At 42.3% G+C, this 17837-nt stretch overlaps 1 pseudogene; it reads left to right on the forward strand.

The window, feature by feature from the left end:
- The first annotated feature begins 12170 nt into the window (after nt 1-12170).
- LOC112451074 lies at nt 12171-14655 on the forward strand (annotated as a pseudogene).
- Nucleotides 14656-17837: the final 3182 nt, after the last annotated feature.

The raw sequence follows: 17837 nt of genomic DNA on the forward strand, positions 1-17837 counted from the left end.
AAAACAGATCTCGTTCAATCATTTAGTTCTTGGATTATGTGTTAGCGAACATTGTCTGCTTTTACCACACCAGATTTTAGCTTAATATCTGTAAATACAGACTCAGGTGTAGCCAGTTTAGTGTTTTCTAAGGTTGATTAGTTGTGGTGGATATCTTGAATGTTGTTGATTCCAAAGTTAGTCGGTTGTTGATGTAGATCCAGTTATTAAGTTCTGATATTTTCAATAAAATCCATTCAGTTCATGAGATATTTTGCCAACACTACTGATATTTGGAAACACACACACACACACACACACACACACACACACACACACACAGACTTTAACACCCTCATATCTCACCTGACATTTCACTACATACATGTATGCACATTCAGACAGTCAAGGGTTCATTTCATCACCTCCATCCACCTCCGCCCACCTCCACCCCACAACAGCCAGGAGCCTGGAATAAGGAGAGGGAGCAAGTGGCAAGTTAGGGGATGAAAAGCCTGAAATGATAGATGGGGCGCATTGTGGCATTATGAATGAATTATACCTCCCAAATACCTTGAGCAGTGCCGACTGTCAGCCTCTGTCTGAACTAATCTAGGAGAAATTATAGCTGTTTTCACATTAAAGGGGGCCAGCGAAGAACGAGGTTCAGAATTAATTGAGCAATCAGGCCATTAGAGAGAAACATCATACTGAGCCCCGTTTGTGATGTTTGAACATTTATCATTGCTGACCAGGAATCTGCTGCCGTTCCCTTTTTTTCTCCTCTCTCTTGTTTGCTCTAATGGAGCTCCCCCAATCTTCAAACAGATCAGGATTATTGTGCCATAAAAAAGATATCTTTTGTCTTTTCCTATAGCTGTGTCAGTGCCTGCTCCATTTATCACAGTTGTCACACAGTCTTAAAGCTTTCAATTTGTACACCTTGGGCCATTTTTCTCCCGCTGGTGGTTTCGTGTTAAAATTTCAAAAGAAAGTGTGTTAGTGGAAAACGTCCTGTGATGAACGAGGCAAGCAGAACTGTGAGATAAACAAGTGTTTGTTCATATTTATCTGGTGGATCTTGACATAATATGATCCTGGGTTGTAGGATTTCAACTCTGCATTAGTGATGGAGCTTGCAGTTCCTTTAAAATGACTCAGTCAATTAAAGACAAAATGTTCACTTTTTCAACACAATCACTGTTTTGAAAAATCTCTTCAACAGTCAGAGTTAAAAAAAGCTACTTATATTAATTTATTTTCCCTTTTTAAAAACCTCCAAACACGTGGTGTATGCTTACTTGGTTTTTGTTAGCTTTTGAGGACTTTTTCTGGTCTAATCACCTACCATGTCAGGACCGGTTGTCTTTATAAGAACCAAAGTCCCGTTCTAATACAGTGGAAGATCATTTTCTTATTAGGGCAGGGGTCTCCAACCTTTACAGTCAAAAGAACCATTTCTGCCCTTTTTCCCATTAAAAAAAACTTGTCCAGAGCCACAAAACTATTTGAAGATTGAAAAAAAGGTATAATGCAACTCATTATTAAGTTTTACTTAACTACTACAAATAAAAATTAGTTTCTTATAAATTGAGCAAGCAAAATAATCTGAAAAAATACCAAACTCCTATAAAGAAAGAAAAAACAATTTGTCTAAACCCTTACTATATTTGTGGAAAATGAATAAGTACTCCACCTTGAAACAATAAGGCATATATATTAGCACCTAAGATAATTATTTGAATAAACATGAAAAGTAGGAGTTTGTTAGAGTTTTAATTGTGACTCATTGATTTTTTAAAAATAAACTCTGATACCATTAACTATATGTTTTATGAAAGACAAATCATTATCATTTTTATTGTTCTCAGAATGATTTCCCATATTTTTGCAGAACACCTCAGTCCATATAATAGTAATGCAGCATGTTTGTAAAACTGCACTTTTTTCCCCCCTCACCAACTTGATTCACATTTAGCAGAAAACTGGTCAAGAAAATTGCTGAAATTAGCTTTTCCTGTTGGGGTTATAAATATAAATATTAATTTCTATGCTATTTTTGGTTAAAGTTGCAACAAGTCACTTACAGAGGAACCAAAGAGCTGCACAGGGCCCCAGAGCAGCAGGTTACAAACCCCTGGGAGTTAGGTTTAGGGCTAAGTTATGGATTGAGTTTGCACCAGTTCATTTTTTTTTTTCTGTTGGTTAGGGTTAAGGGTATAGTCTGTGTTGGGCAACAGAAATGATTGGAAGTCAATCACTGATGTTAATAAATATGGACAAAGTGCCTCTGCCTTTGCCATTTCTCAGATTGATGCCAAAATTTCCTTTTTTGAGAGCTATGTTGAGGCTGTGCATCTGAAGTGCGCAGCCTCCTACACACCCTCCCAACTTGCTGACAGGCTGTGTGTGACACTGTTAGTCATAGTGTATCAGGACACTTTTCTTTAAGCCTCAAATAACTAATTAAGACTGAACACATGAGAAAAATGCATACTTGAACAAACAGCAGAAAAATAAGAACTACCTAAATCAACAAAAATTAACACTTGAAAAATATTATCTGAAGTGTATTTATATTATTTAGTCAATACAATTTCTTATTCATTTACATGGAGGGACAGGACTTAAAAACTGTACGGCAGCAGGGACCAGTAGTCCCTTTGTCCTAATTTGGTGAAATGTTATTTTTTGGGTTTAGGGTTAGGTTTATGGCAGAGGGCTGATTTGAATTTAGGTTAGTGTTAGGGTGAGGCATGTACTGTTAATGATTAGGTTTAGAGTAAGGTGTTAGGCTACATAAAGAATGGAAGTCAAAACAATGTCCTGATAGCAATAGAAATGTAAACCTGTGTGTGTGTGTGTGTGTGTGTGTGTGTGTGTGTGTGTGTGTGTGTGTGTGTGTGTGTGTACATGCTTCCAGGGGTTGTGTGCTGGAGGGGCATGTAAGGGTGTGAGGTCGGCAGCATCCCCTCTCCTGATGAATTAGCTGGCATATGCAAGCGATGAATTACCAGGCACCAGCAGTCAATTATACAGAGAACACGGATCCTGCGCCTGTGGCCCTGGGGCCCCTTTTCCAATTCAGAGAGTGATTTTCCTAAAATGTCGAGGGGAAGAGGAAAGGAGAGAAGCTGCCTTGAAGGAGTTGATGACGAGAGATTGGAAAAAAAGAGATGTATAACAATATATGTGTGTTCTCACCCTCTTCACCTTTTTCTCTCCATCGTCCTCTCCCTCTCAGATCAAATGCAGGAGTGCCGCGTGAAAATGCAAAAGGCTATTATCAGGCCTTCAGAGTAGCCGAATGCCACTTATGATGGATGAGTGTGGGATTTGGAAAGGCCTCCTGTCAAACACCGGTTATTTCCCTTCCATAAGTGGTCCTCTCTGTTCCTCACCTGTCTCATGCATTGAAACAAGGCATCTGGTTGAAATAGGCCTAAGTGGAAGACATTTGTAATTTAGTGAAATGGGCACACACACATGCACACACTGTCTCATGATATTTCTGCCATTTAATTTCTAACCTTTTTCAGAGGGGCAGGGAGAACAGAGTGTTTCTGGTCTGTAATATTTGTGAAAGAATGAGGAAGGTGAACTTGTTAGATTAAAACCACTGTTGTCATTACTGGTCAGAGAATTTATTTTAAAGATTTGCAATAAACATGATGTAGAAAACAAGAAGATGAGCAACAACAATAAAATGCTACATCGAGGAAGGAGACAATGGAAGATTTGTACCAATTGTTTAAAGCAGTAGTGATTTTTAAAAGAAGGCAATGTCTGGTTGGGGAGAGTTGGTCAAACCTAAAATGCAGGCAGACAAGGAGGAATTAAAAGAAAGCCTAATTTATTATCAAAGGAAAACAAAAGGCTGACAAGGCAGGAACTAAAATTAATTAACAAAAACCAGGGTTGCAAAGAACACGAGGAAAAACCAAACTGCACATAGGAGGGAAAATGAACCAGCAGGGGAGTGTAGGAGATGACAAGGTTTTAAAAGCTGAAAGTGGACACAGGTGACTGATTAAGAACGAGGGACAGGTGTGGGTGGTTGAGCCAGGCTGACAGATACTGAGCAGAGGAAAGGTGAACACAAAGGGCACAAGGAAGCCAATGTCGCAGATAAAGGTAAACCATGTTTATCTGGCTGGTGTTGACATCCACTTAGCTTCTGTTTGAATAGTTTGTTGTTTGGATGAACCGGGTTGGGCTCAAAATTCACAGAAATGTACATGGAGAAAGTTTTCTAAGGTTCTTCCTGTTACAAACGGAATGATTTATGCTTCACTTTTCAGTTTGAAACAAGAAAGCTCCTTGGCTGATGAACAAAATGTCTTCAAAAATTAAAAGAAAATTCAGTTGCTTTTGTTTGAGCCTAAAGGGATAACCATGCCCTGGATGCCTGAGAACTTTCAACAACAAACTATAAGCAAATCACATCCAAAGACAAATCCAAATCACACAGTCTAAATCTGTCCACAGCTCTTATCTTTCACCAAGTTGCTTTTGATAAACAAACTTATTTCACTATGCTTGGAGCTCCCAGTGAAACTAAACACCATAATAAAGAAAAATGAGGATAATATGAGCTTAAAATGAGCAAGCAGCAGCAAGTAACATAAATCAGATTTAAATCCAAAAGTTTAAGACTACCAAAACAACACCAGTAACAAAAGATTTTTATATTTGAGGAATGACTTTAAACACAAGATATGATAAAACTTTAAGAGAGTTTCAAGTCAAAAGAAAAATGAAGACAATACAAATTGAATAAAACACATACCTGTCATCTGCACACAATGCATAAACTCAAAATTTATTTTATTTTATTTTTTTCAAAAACGCAACGAGAAAAAAAAGGAGTTGTAATCTACCAAAGCAATGATGGTGGTTTACTCAGTTAGCAGAATATTGTTAAAAATAACACATTCATAGCTGCTGTAATCCTACATCATGAAGGTGTAGAAGCACATATAGTGATTTCATTAAAATCTGTTCAGTGGTTAACAGGATATTTTGTGAAAAGACCAACAGGGTGGACTCCGATAGTTAATTCTAAAGTTTTAAGCTAAAACTTTGATCGATGAGTAACACTTGAAGTAAATGTTGTGAATGACTCTCAGCTACTACCTCACCAAAAAATGAAGTATTTGTATAACTGACTGAGTTGAAGCCATTTTTGAGTTTTCTAAAGTCAGTTGCTGTGGCAACCAACATGAATTGGGTTAGCTTCAAAAGGTAATGAGTTTTACATGTTATACATCTAATAAATATTTCCTGGAAGTTTCAATAAAATATATCAAGTAGTTCATGAGATCCATCCATCCGTCTTTTACTGCTTATATGTAGTTGAGTTGCAACTGGTCCAGGAGGGAAACCCAGACATCCCTGTCCCCAGCGACACTCTCTAACTCCTCCTGAGGGATCCCAAGTTGTTCCCAGGCCAGAGAGGATACATAATCCCTACAGCAAGTGAGAAATACAAACGCAGACAAATTTGTTTGTACCCATTTATTAAAGGAAGAAAAAACCAACAACTAAAAACCAACTAAAGAAAATCAGTAATTGCTTTAAAATTTTTGTTCAACAGAATATTTTTAAAAAACAAAACTGATGAAGTTGACCTTAATAAAACCAATGCTATCCTATAAAAGACTGAAACTAATTTGTCCACAGGGACATGTTAAACTCAGGTGTGTCCTGTAATCAGCATCACAGGTGTCTTCAGTCCTGTAATCAGTCAGTCCACCTGTTTAAAGGATGAAAGTAGTCACAGGGCTGTTTGGTATCATGGTGTGTACCACACTGAACATGGAGCACAGAAAGCTGAGGACAGAGTTATCTCAGAAGCTTAGAAAGACAATGATGGACGTCATGTTAAAGGTAAAGACTATAAGACCGTCTCCAAGCAGCTTGATGTTCCTGAGACTACAGCTGCTCAGATTATTCAGAAGGTTAAGGTCCACAGGACTGGAGACAACCTGGTTGTGACTGTAATAAGACAATTGATGACAAACTGAAGAAACAGAAAATATGATGGGGTTGCTGTGGTGCAGCAGTAGGGCAGCCATCTTGGGACCTGAAAGTCTTAACTTCACAGTATCCTTGAGTAAAACACCTAATTTCTGACTACTCCTTGCGTGCTGCTCCACTTGTTTGTCTCAAATGTGTGATGGGTCAAATGCAGAGAACAAATTTCATCATTGTATGGGTACATACAATGACAACATGTAGCACTTACTTACATGAATGGAAACCAAAAATCCCAGAACAACCAAAGAAATGAGAGGTGAACTCCAAGGTCAAGGGTCATCAGTGTCACACCGTTGATCACTGAGCAAAAGAGGACTTAATGGAAGGTGGCTGAGGGAGACACCAAATTATAAAAAATCTGGACTGGAATTTGCCAAAATCCATATTGCTGAGCCAAAAATGTTTCTGTAAGAATGTCCTTTGGACAGATGAGACAAAACTGGAGCTTTTTGGTGACAAGTCCCATCAGCTCTTTGTTCACAGAGCCAAAAATGAAACATCCAAAGAAAAGAACCCTGTACCTACAGAGAAAGGTACAGGGAGGAGGCTTAGTTCTTTTCTGGGGCTGCTTTGCTGAATCTGACACAGGATGTCAGATGCAAGGCTATCAATCTCAAGGCAATCAAGATATTTTGGAGCTTAATGTGCTGCTCAGTGTCAGAAAGCTCTGTTCTGTCTCCTGTCTTTTTGTCAATCCCACTGTCTCCAGACCATACAACATAGCTGATCTTACCACTGACTTGTAAATGATAATGACCAAACCCACAGTTAAAAACATCAAGAATGGCTCAGATCCAAACACTGGACTGTTCTGAAGTGTCCTTCTGAGCCCTGATCTAAATCCTGTTGAACGTCTGTGGAAGGAGCTGAAACCTTCAAATCTGAGACAGATGGAGCAGTTTGTTCAGGAGGAGTGGACCAAAATACTTGTGGACAGGTGCAGAAGACTCAGAGAGAGGTACAGAAATCACCTGACTGCAGTGATTGTCTCAGAAAGATGGGCAACAAAATATTAAGGACACTATTCTTTTTGTCTGTTCTTTTTGCTATTTTTATAACAAACAGAGAGTTGAGTCCAGCAATTAATGTCAGAATTTAAACAAAGACGAAGCACAGAATACTGTATGTTGAGGATGAGTACCAGCTACTACCACAACATAATTTATAAACATTTTCAGTTAGCTGAAACAGCCATCTTGAGTTGTGATGCCTCTAATTGATTAAGCTGTAGATATTTCACCAGACCAGTGTGTGTACACTGTTCTGTTTGTTTTCACATGTTCAAACTTAAAAAAACAAGATAACCTACAGATCATTAGGAAACTGAGGATGTAAAAGCTTTAAACATAAATTATACACTAATGACCTCTTTGTTTTTTTTTTTAATCTTCTAGTTACTTCTCTGACCTGATGGAATGTGGTTCGGTATATGGACTCTGCATATCATTGCTTTCGATTTAGACAAATGTCTCTTCCTCTCATCACATGGATTTTAGCAAAGCTGTCGGGACTATGAAATGAGCTACTCTCCGAAGTCACAGCATTCCTTTGGGAGGAGCAGCCCCATCACTTCCTCTATTACCCCCTCACACACTCTTACATCTTCCTACACACCTTCTCACACACACATCATCTCCTCCTGCCCCGCGGCGACATGCGCTCCACAACGGAGAACAGAGTGGTTTGGGAAATGATGGTCATTTATAACTGCCTGACACCGTATCCCACCACCTCAAACTATCGCACACACACACCCACGCACACAAACACTCACAGGTATACACACACACACAAACCAATACTGAGAGTTTGGAGAGAAAGTGAAAACAGAGAGATAGGAGACAAAAGGAGAACTGGATAATGTCACAAACATATAAACACCTAACTGCACAGAGAAGCACTTCGCTGAAGTGTCACATAACATCTAAGATCCTGTAACTGAGAGAGATATGTATGTGCTATTTATTCATCCATTTTTTGTTGCTCGTTTGTCCTGTTTAAAACTGAGGGGGCAGCCAGACTGGTGCTCTGGTGCCATTCTCCAGCACTCAGTGGCTGAGAGGCAGGTTACACACCAACACCAACAACACAGAGTCACATTGGACAAACAGACAAACATGTCTGTTTTAAACTATGGGAGGAAACCAAAATACCTGCACAACTCAACAATTAGGACTGGAGACCTTGCTTTGAGATGACAGTGCAAATAAAAGACCTTGAAGAATAATGTGCTCTTAGGTTTTCACAGTGAATGCATTTAAGTTCTGTTGCTGTTATTACTTCTTGTCACTAGAGGGCACTCCTGTGACAGCTTATGTCAGAAAATATTGTGTGAGAAGACGTATGAAGTAAGACAGAAGAAATGACACAGAAGAAATGTATTTTGTAATGGAATGGAGTTTTAAATTGGGTTGATCACAAAAGTTAATCAGTTGTACATGTACATCTATTTATTACTTTCTGAATGTTTCATTATAATCTGTCCAGTGATTCATGAGATATTTTGCTAACAGACAAACAGGGCTAGCTCCAATACGTAGTGCTAAAATTTTAAGCAAAGATTTTGCACAATGAGTGGCACTTGGAGTACATGTTGTGAATGACTTTCAGCTACTACCACACCAAGTTTTAGCACAGTATCTGTACAATTGACTGAATGTAGCCAGTTTGTACTTACTAAGGTCAGCTAGCTGTGGCAGACATCTTGAAAGGCTTTAGTTCCAAAGGTTAATCAGAGGTTCATCCAATAATTTTATGTTTCATTAAAAAATTTCTAATAAGTCAAGATATACTGTAGTTTACTTTAAATATGCTTCCATTAAGTAAAGTTATTAGACAACACAATATACAATTTCATTGTTATGCTGATGATACACAGTTATATATCTATAAAACCTGATGAATCAAATCAGTTACTTAGATTGAAAACATGTCTTAAAGACATAAACCTGGATGACTCTTAATTTTCTGGTTTTAATCTCAGGCGAGACAGGTAGTTGTTTTTGAACTGGAGCATCTTAGGAACAAACTTTGCAGCCTTTTCTCTTCCTCCGGATGGCAAAAAGTTGGCCTATAGTTTTAATGTAAAGAACCTTAGTGTTATTTTTATCCCCCACATTAAAAATGTTACAGCAACGGGTTCTTCGACCTGTGTGTCACTAAAATTAGAAACACCTCGTCTCAAAATGATGCAGAAAAACTGGTCCATTTATTTGTCATGTCTTTGCTGGACTATTGTATGTCTTTATTATCTGGGTGTCCAAAAAAACTTATATCTTTAGTCAATCTAATATGCTGCTGCCAGAGTTCTGATGAGAGTTGTCCACATTTCCTCACTCTGCTGTTGTTTTTACTCTCTACGTTTGTATGTGTATTTATTTCTATCTTCAACATGCATTTTTCTTCCCATAAAACTAAACCTGAACCAGTCCTGTGTTTGCCAGTTGATTATTTCTGCCCTGTAAAACCCCAGCCATGTAGAAGGTCGCCCATCCTGAGCCTGGTTCTGATGGAGGTTTCTTCCTGCTAAAAGGGAGTTTTTCCTTTCCACTCTCACCAATGTGCTGCTCAAGTTGTGAGACTTTGCTGAATAGATGATTTGACACAATCTGCTGGCTTCCTTAAAAAGATAACTAATTCTAAAAACTAAAAAATAATTCAATGTACAATATAATTCAAAATCAACCAATAACTTCAAAAACCAAATAACTAAAGAAAAAAATAGAAATTTCATTTTCTGTGAAAATGCAGCTTGAATGCTCAGTGACTTTGCTGAAATTTGTTAAGGAAGTTGAAACTGAGTTGTAAAACAAGCAGAACATAGGCTAAATTGATCAGAACACAGGCTGAAAGCAGCAGAATACAAACAGCAAACAACAGCTAAAATTAGCAAAAAAGATGCAAAAGAGGGGGTGGTAGTGCATGTGGTGATTTGGGTTTTTTCGGTGTTATGGTTTTGTTTTATTTTTAGTTTGTTTGGTTTCTGTCTTGTCTTTTGTTTCATGTTTCATTTACTCCTCCTCAGTCTCTCTGTTCTCCCTGCCACACCTACACCTGTCCCCACTTTGTAATCACGTCACCTGTCTCCATTTACCTAATTATCCTCAGTCTTTAAAACCCGGTCATTGCCTTCCACACTCTGCTGGTTCATTGTTTGATGTTGTTAGTTTCTGTCCTGCCCGTTCCTGTTCTTGCGCCTGTTTATGCTCCTGTTTCTGTTGGTATTTTTTTCCTGTAGTTTTTATCTTATTAGTTTGCTGCCTCGACAGCTTTTGTTTTCATTTTGTCATTTGTTTATTAAATTAGTTTCCTTTCAAGTATGAGTCTGCGTTCTGGGTTTGCCTCCGTCATCACCACCGTTCCTGACAGAGCAGAGGTTAGAGGAAGTGGGCATGTCCCCAAACCAACACAATGACCCAGACCCACATCTGTCTCCTCCCTCATTAGCCCCAGTGTGGGCCCTAGGGCAAGGCCCTTCACCTGCAGTCTCAGCTTTTACAACTCAGGTTGATGCTAAATGCCAGTAAGACTAAGGCCATGTTGTTTCCCAACAGGAAAAAAGGTGCTGTCTGCCCTCTCTGCTATTACTGTTACTCTATTAAAGGGAAATAGCTTGAAATAACAATCGAAAAAGACTTATCTTTTAATCTGCTGAAGGACTGAGACAGTTGTGTCTCAATGAGGCTGACCTATATAAATAAAGGAAAAAGAAAAAACAAATATTACTTTTCTTACAGTGCGTTTATCATTTTGAACAATATCTGTTTATATATCGCTGCTCCTTCTGCTCACTGGAATATCGGATTTAGTTTGAAACTTGAACCTTTTAAAATATTTTAGCTTGTCACTTTTTCATGCTGAACAAACACCAGCCTGCTTTGAATCAGTGTGTACGATGAACACAGATAGTTAAACCTTTTAAAAGATTTTCAGTCTGAACACACACACAACTACTAGAATTAGCCATGAGTCACATTTTTGAAAAGTCAGTCTCAGGGAGTTAAAATATATTTGTTCTCTCTTTTGTGTTTGAGATTGAGGCAGAGATGACTTATTGGAAATGATCTAGTGTGTTTATGCTAATCACTTTGCTTATGAACAATATACAGGTACAGCAGTGTGTTTCTTTAAATGCACGTCGGTGAGGCCTTGGCCCATCACTGTGCCGTACGAGCTGTCACTTTCTTAATTGCCTGAGCATGACCTCGCCCTGCTGTGTTCAACTGGTTAATTACTGTGTCTTTTCCAGACAGGAGAGTGAAATAAATACGACTCCATTCGAGCTTCACTGGCATGAGAAGTGAAGTTAGTGACATTGTCAGAACACAGCGTTTGTCCTTCTAGCTATATTTCACACCTTGAGAGTTTTGTCACTCTCAAAAATGTTGATGATGATAAAATCACCATCATGGAAAACTGATAAACTGATCTGCTCTAACTCCAAAAAAAAAAACAAAAACAAAGTGATGAACCTGTAAAAACTCAGTGTGTATTAGTACCATCTAATAGTATTTTTCCTGTCTTAATCCAGTGTCTGCCATATAGATATAGATTACAATAAATGACCTTCAGTTCATCAGTTCACACAAAACACAATAATCTCTGGAATCAAATATTACAAACAAAATATTTTGGAGTAAAACTAACATAAGAGCAAACTTTCAACAACAAAGATCTGAATGTTTTTCATCCAAACGTCAGTATCAACAGAAAAATCAGGTATACACCTCTCTGCTGTCAGAATTTGGGTTTTTTAAATCATATTTATTTGAGTTTATTGTTTATTTTATTTTAGTTTTTTATTTAGTTATCTTTAGTTATCTTTATGTTTAGTCTTGTCTCCAGGTGGAGGACGGCCATGACCTGTGTCCCAAGTGCCTGGGCGTAGGTCATCTGAGGGAGGCTCTGACTGACCCATGCATGAACTGCAGTATCTTGCCGTTGTCGGTGAGAACGGACAGGCTACGGCAGGTAGAGGATCTACTGTTGGCGGCAGAGCGGCCACCCTCAGCAGTGCCTCAACCGTGCTCCGGGAGGCGGGGGGATGCGTCGACGGATGAGCACCGCAGCCCGCGGAGGAAGAGGCCTCGGCTGGCGCGCCCATCCCGGCAAGAGGTTGACTCTTTAAGGGCTGAGGTGGAGCAAGTCTGAGCATGCCCCTCGTGGATCACTGCATCGCGTCATTGGTCCTTTCCCCGGACGAGGCGCTGAAAGAGAAGGCCCGCTGTCCGAGCGCCCAGTGTTGGGTGACAGACGACCTTTTGTGCCGAGCATACGACGCTGCGGCCCGTATGGCACGTATTGGCAATTCCCTCTCGATTCTCCTCCTGGCTCAATCCCAGATGCTGCAGCCGGGCGCGGTGGGAGCGGTCTGGTTGGCGCAGGTCTGGTTGGCGCAGGCGCCCGTCTCAGATCATTGTAGGCAGAGCCTGCGCAGGCTGCCGGTAGTCCCGGGCCAGCTGTTTGGACCAGAGGCCGAGAGGGCACTAGAACGCCGTAGGCAGTCCAGTGAGGCCACTGGGGCTGCGGGTGGTCGAGGTGGGCCGATGGGACCTCCCATTCCACAACCACGGAGACGGGACGTACGAGACCCGCGCCGTCAATTTCGGGCCGCCACTCGTCCACAGTTTATGCAGCAGAGTCGGACTGTGGCAGGAGGTTTTCACGGCTGCACCTGGCCTATTGGAAGGCCCACTGCGCAGACGCGTGGGTGTTAGGTACCATGTCCAAAGGGTACAGGTTGCAGTTCCGCCGTCGGCCCCCACCCCCATCGGGGGTCAAGGTGACCTCGGTCACAGATCCTGCGTGAACTGCGGTTCTGCTGCAGGAAATAGAAACCCTCCTGGACAAAAAGGCCATAGTATTGGTTCCACTGCCTTTACAGGCTGGTGGGTTCTACTCGACCTACTTCCTCATTCCAAAGAAAGACGGCTTCTTCGGCCAGTGCTGGATCTCAGGGGGTTGAACCAATTTCTGAAGGTCCTGCCTTCATCGCAGGTGCGACGTTCTTCGGACCATCTGTCCAGGAGAGTGGTTTACATCCATAGACCTGAAGGACGCGTACTTCCACGTTCCAATCCACCCGGAACACAGGAAGTACCTGTGGTTTGCCTTTCACGGCGTGTTTGCGGTCCTGCTGTTCGGGCTCTTCTTAGCCCCTCGGATATTCACGAGGTGCATGAGGGCAGTCTTAAGCCCCCTGTGTCTGTCGGGGCTAAAGATCCTGCCATATCTCGACGACTGGCTCCTCTGCGCCCCCTCTTTTCAAGAGGCAGAGCAGGCAACGTCGAAGGTCCTGGACCATGTCGAAGTGCTAGGGATCGCAGTGAATCGGCAGAAGAGTTCGCTGATCCCAGCCCAGCAGGTGGTCTTTCTGGGCATGGCCCTGGATTCAGTGGCCATGCGAGCCCGTCTGACTACGGAGAGGGTGGATAGGATTCAGTCCCTACTCCAGTTCTTTCATGTCGGGGCAGCACCTCCACTCCAGCTGTGGGAGAGACTGCTGGGGATGCTGGTCGCAGCCTCAGCTTTAACTCCCCTGGGGCTGCTTCACTTGCGGCCCTTGCAGAGATGGCTCAACAGCCTCCACATGGACCCCTGGCAGCACCGGCAGGTCAAGGTGCGGATTACACCCAGCTGTGCAGTGCTCCTCCGCCGGTGGCGGGGCAGAGCATACCTGCAGCAGGGGGTCTCCCTCGGCGCGGTCCCTGCAAGGCGGGAGGTGGTCACTACAGACGCATCGCCCCTGGGGTGGGGGGCAGTGTGGCAGTGCAGGTCCGTCCAAGGGCGGTGGACCCCTCAGGAGGGGCACCTCCACATCAATGTCTTGGAGCTGAGAGCGATCTATGGGGCGCTCAGGCACTTCTTGCCCTCTCTCTCTCTCTCGAGGGGAAGCATGTGTTCGTCAGGTCGGACAGCACCTCGGCAGTGTTCCACATCAACCACCAGGGTGGGACCAGGTCGTTACGGTGCCTAAGGGAGGCCCGGAGGCTGTGGACCTGGGCATACCCTCGCTTCACTTCCATCAGGGCTATGCACCTACTGGGGACAAGAAACTCTCTGGCCGACTACCTGTCCCGCCAGAGGCTTCCCCCAGGGGAATGGAGGCTCAATCCTCAGGTGGTTCAGCAGATATGGGGCCGGTTCGGCAGGGCCCAGGCCGATCTCTTTGCCCTCGCGAATGGATGGCCAGCCGGTCTGCTGTATGCCTTTCCCCCATTTCTACTGATTCTGCCCACTCTCCACTGAGTGAGGTCAGGGACCATGAGAGTCCTCTTGGTGGCCCCCGAGTGGCCCATGAGGGTCTGGTTTCCACTTCTCCTCAGTCTGCTGGATGGGGAGCCATGGCGACTTCCGGTCAGGGCAGACCTGTTGTCTCAGATGCAGGGGAGGATTTGGCACCCATCTCCAGGCTGTCTGCAGCTCACAGTGTGGCCACTGAAGGGTGCTGGCAGCCCCTGACAGGTCTAGAGCCCTCCATTCAGTGAACCCTGCACAGTGCCAGGGCTCCATCTACGATGAGGATTTATGCCCATTGCTGGCGCCGTTTCTCGGCGTGGTGCAGGCTCAAGGGGGTTGACCCAGTTGGGTGTTCCCTACATGACATCCTGAGATACCTGCAGGGTCTGTTCGATGCTGGACGGGTGGCATGCACTTGGCAGCCATTTCAGCCAGCCACGGCGGCATTGATGGCAGGCGAGTGGGGGCACACTACTGGGCGGCACAGTTTCTCCGCGGTGCAACCTGCAGCAAAGCTGGAGGCCACACCAAGCATTAGAATGCTCTAAAGTAACAAATTAAACAAAGCAGTTACAAAAATAAAATACAGTCAGTTGATGAAACAAGGTAAACTAAACAAAAAAAATGAAATCAAGCAGTAAAACAAAACAGCAGGGTCTCCAGCAAGCTGCAGTGGTGTCAGAGCTGAAATTAAATCAAAAGGTTAATAGGTGATTTACAGAAGTTGGTAGAAGGCAGAGGAAACCACTGTCACTTACCAGAGCTGGATGCCTCCACCCCAACCAGAGAATCCTTACCGGCCCACAGCGGGAGGATCAGCTTGCCAATATGTTCTGTTTTATGTTAAACTGCACTGGAGAGGGTAAATTGCAGCCACACCCCAGTACCAAGCAGGAGACTTCCAGTAGTTTCTAGATTTAAACAATTCAAGTCAAACACTGAAATTGTAGATCTTATGCAGAAGGAGAAACATTACTTACTGATGTTTGAGTTTTAGACCTGCACACTACACAAGCGACCTTCCCAATGACGTGCAGCCAAATGCCAGCATAAGGCAACCAGGTGAGAGTGTCTCCCTTTATACTCTCCACCCATCATGAGGTGATTAGGTGCCAGGTGTTTTGAATATTGGGGCAGGCTTCTTCCTGCTACACAACCAAACAGTAAAAAACAAACAAACCAGTAATAAAATAACAGAACACCAAACATGCAGGCAAATTATACGTAAATCGACATGCAAAGGAAAAAACAGCATCAGCAAATAAACATGCAATTAAATTACAAAAGACTCACTATAGGCAGGTTGAGCCCTTACCTAAATAAAATTAGATTATTAATTGGGTAGTTTGTAATCCAAAGGACAACTGCATAAAGCAGCAAAACTGGGACAAAACAATGGCCCCTTCAGCAGGAAGGCGGCCTTGACGCAGCTGCACACCTTGTGCTGTGCACCTGCTGGTCAGGTGAGTGCACCTAAACGCCACAGGAGGAAGGGAGGAGCCACCAAAATATATGGTCCAAGATCTAGAAGCAAAATTTAATGTTAGCCATAGCACAAAGCCCAAAACGAGCCGGACAATAAAGCCACTTACCCTGGCGAAAACCACAAGCCCACAGCGCACGCCCAACCACACGCACTCCAGAGAGCAGGAGGAACCCACACAACCCAACTGCAATCCTGAACCCAAGCCATCATGAATACAGAAACCAGTCTAGAAGTCAGGAACAACAAAAAGGAACCACAAAACTAACCTGGATACGACGATGGCAAGCACAGCACAATTCACCACAGGAGCACACAGCACGCTGTCACCAGGAAGCCCCACAAGACTGTATGTCACACCTGGCTTTAAAGGCGGCGTTGGTGCCACCCACCACTCACCTTAAAGGTAAATCTGCACAGACCTGCCACATTAGGTTTCAACTAATGCTAATGAACTACTAGTTCATTCAAAATGAAAATAGGGGTTTTGATTTCAAAATTTTTTTTGCTACTTTTGTATTTTAAAATGATTTTTACTTATTTTTACTCAAAGGGAGTCCTCACAGAAGGTCAGGAATGTAAAACTGCAGCCTAGTCTTGCTAACAATGATGTTAGCAATAATTAGAATATTTAATCTCTGCTGACTTTGTGTTTGTTTGACTTGTAGCTGATCATAATGTCTTTATACAGGAACTTGGGCTGAGAGGCTCTGCTAACCATATAACTTAAGGTGGGGGGAGGTTCATGTTACAGCAGAGTTAAGATTTGATACGACCCACTATAGGGGTTTGAAATTATAACATCAGAATTTTCCAGGTTGAAATGTGAGAAATTAAGTTTAAAATGTATGATTATGGATAATATGGAATTAACCTGTTGTTTTTAATCTCCTTTGGGATGAACCAAGTCTTAATTTGGGGTGTCAAAACCTCTCCCTGAATTAAAACCATGTCCTGAATATATCTCCAAATCTAAGTCACCAAAAAATATGTTTAGGTGGGAAGCAAAAACTCGAGTTAGCTAACGCGATAAAGCAGTAGCATTTTCAGAGCAGATCAAGACAAAAATTAAAGCCAGGAAAGCTCACAAAGTATTAGAAGCTTCCTGAGCACAGTTCACTGCAACATTAGGATTTCTTCTATAAAAAACTGTGATTTAATAAGACTGCATGCCATCTTCTTCACGTAGCATTAAACAGAATTTTAATGGGACTTTCAACAAGAACTATAAAATCATGTGCAATATGTACAACTGATTTAAAATGCTAAAAGGTGGTACAATAAGAAATGGGAACCAGAGCAGAAAGAAAACAAAGTGGTAAAAAGTAATTTGAAAATTAATCAGCATTCATTAGCCCACAGGGTCTTTCTTCCAAGTCTGTTTCTCTCTTCATCTTACCATCTTTCTGTCACTTAATGGTCTTTCTCTCATCGAGTCGTCGTGAGTAGCACGCTCACTGCTCAGCCAAGCGTTGCCCATTTGCCTGCTGTCTCGCCAGCTCGCTCTCTAACCAAACTTTACCTCCTACCTGGCACTCCCTCCCTCCCTCTGCTCATTAGCATCATATTTGCATGACTTCAGTCAGCATTTAATTCACACAGCACAGCATCTGACGACAGTTTTTTAGTTTTTGCTCCTTCTTCAGCTCTCCGTAGAGAAAGTTCCCAACTAAACTTAGGTATTGGACACAGTAAATGTTTTAAAAACATAGTTATTATATTGCAGGTCTTAGATATTTTCATTTGTTCAACAAGTTTCAGCATTAGCCTTATTCCTGTGTCATCTGCAGTTATTTGCCAAGTCATTCCTGCTGTCAGTTCCTGATTACTCACAGATCCCTCATTTGTGAATCAGCTGCACTCACTTTGCAATCACTTCTTCCAGCATGAAATTTCCCATATCACCTTCAGTTCTTTGTCAGATCCCACTGCTGTCCACTCTTTGTTCATTGTTAACCTGCTCCAAAGGTTTCTGTTGTTGAGATGAGCTAAAAAAAAACTTCTCAAAAAGTGCAGAAGATTGGAAGTTGAAATTTACGACATGGAGTCAAATGATAGAATCAAATCTGAAAGAGCCAGCACTAAACCAGCTCTTGCT

This window comes from Kryptolebias marmoratus, linkage group LG20 (assembly GCF_001649575.2).
Source record: "Kryptolebias marmoratus isolate JLee-2015 linkage group LG20, ASM164957v2, whole genome shotgun sequence".
NCBI classification, from domain to species: Eukaryota; Metazoa; Chordata; class Actinopteri; order Cyprinodontiformes; family Rivulidae; genus Kryptolebias; species Kryptolebias marmoratus.